The 1,907-nt window shown below is 41.1% G+C and overlaps 1 pseudogene; it reads left to right on the top strand.

Annotated features, from left to right (window-relative positions):
• Positions 1-401: 401 nt before the first annotated feature.
• On the top strand, positions 402-1,439 carry LOC116269734 (annotated as a pseudogene).
• Positions 1,440-1,907: the final 468 nt, after the last annotated feature.

Below are 1,907 nucleotides of genomic sequence, written 5' to 3'. Positions count from 1 at the left end.
TAGGGTGCGGCCTTGGAAATTGTCAGCATGTTTATGTCGAGATTTCGGAGTCTGAAGGAGCCCTGGAGGTCATATGAAGCATGCTTGCAGGAAGCTTAATTGTCTTGACCATTGTCAATCCAGCCCCCATTCACTAGGAGAACCAACAGAGCAAACTCCAGATTTTAAATGAATCCGGACTGGGTGGTGCCACCTTTGTTGAGAGTTACTGCTTGAGGTAATTTAATCGTCTTGATGGTTCTTGTGATGAGTTAGGAGTCCATTATCACAACCTAATCAATCTAGAAGTCATGAAGTCTCCACCCACTAATTAAGGTGACTCAATATAAACCTGCCTCCTGTGCCTCCACAGTAGCTCATTTGGAAGACCACAGGTATGAGTGAGTGATGCTCATGGCTCCAGAGTCCCTGCAGCAGCTGAGGTGCCTGTGTCTCTCTGGTTCCCAGTGGCCGTCATCATGCTCTCCTCCTCACTCAGGGTGGCTGTGGTGTGTGTGAGCAACATCAACAGGAGCATGGAGGCCCACAGCATCCTCAGGAGAAAAGGGCTGAGTGTGCGGTCTTTCGGAATTGAATCTCATGTGAGGCTAGCAGGACCAAGACCCGGTCGTCCTGTAGTTTATGATTTTGCAACAACATATAAGGAGATGTACAATGGCCTCCTCAGGAAAGATAGAGAATGCTACACCCGCAATGGAATCTTACACATCTTGGGAAGAAATGAGAGAATCAAGCCCGGTCCAGAAAGATTTCAGGAGTGCACTGATTTCTTTGATGTCATCTTCACTTGTGAGGAGAGTGTCTATGCCACAGTGGTGGAAGATCTGTGTTCCAGAGAATAGCAGACCTTGCAGCCTGTGCACGTGATCAACATGGACATCAAAGATACCCTTGAAGATGCCACCCTGGGAGCTTTCCTCCTCTGTGAGCTTTGCCAGTGCCTGCAGCAGTCAGACGACATGGAAGACAGCCTGGAGGAGCTGCTGTTGCAAATGGAGGAGAAGGCAGGAAGAAGCCTTCTTCACACCGTCTGCTTCTACTGAAGATCTGGGCTGGCTTTGTCCCCTTCCTCAGTAAGAACTTAGGCATGGGACTTTAGTCCAGATTTATTGTGAGAAGCATCTGCAAAGACCTTCCACTGAGTGCTGTTTGTATTACTTTTGTACATATCACCTGGAAAGGGATGATTACCAAGGAAATATTTTATGGGAAATGAGAAGGACTGACAGTTTTAAAAGCACTGAAACATGCTTGGCATTGTTCTAGGTGCATTACATAGAATAACGAATTTACTGCTTATATCATTCTACAAGGACGCTATCCCACCATGACTGCATTTGCCAGATGAGCAAACAGAGCTGATAAGGGACTGCTGGAAAAATGATTTGTTTAAGGGTACTCAGCAGATAAATAAGATTGTATAGATAAGCACTTTTTAAATGAACACTCTTTTTGCAATTTGAGTGCTATATTTTTTAATTTTTAAATGTTTTAAGTTAGTTGCGACAAATGGAGTGTGGTATTTAAATGGAGTAACTTAAATGTTGTTCTTCTTTAATAAGAGTATAATATTACATGTTTGAAGAGATAAATGTGTTCATCTATAGATCATATATTTTTTACTAATGCTCACTTTAATAGGTAAAATCCAAATTGGATAATGAACTACATATTATGGTAAAATTTGGAATTATCTACTCAAATAGTAGGTCATCAAATTTAATGAAATAAAAAATTTAAATGAAAAGTATATTCTTATTTCTGTTTGGAGGATGGATTTCAAACCACTAAGCGACATGCTTTTGTTTAAACCTTATGAATTACACTGAAAAAAAAAGGGATCTTTCATAGTGAAAATTTTATTAAGTTTAAAATGTTCATTGCTTTGAGCATTGAGAACATCAGGT

The sequence above is a fragment of the Papio anubis genome, chromosome 12, assembly GCF_008728515.1.
Source record: "Papio anubis isolate 15944 chromosome 12, Panubis1.0, whole genome shotgun sequence".
Lineage (NCBI taxonomy): Eukaryota > Metazoa > Chordata > Mammalia > Primates > Cercopithecidae > Papio > Papio anubis.
Note: the sequence above shows the minus strand (reverse complement) of the source record. Positions and strands in the feature narration are given on the sequence as shown.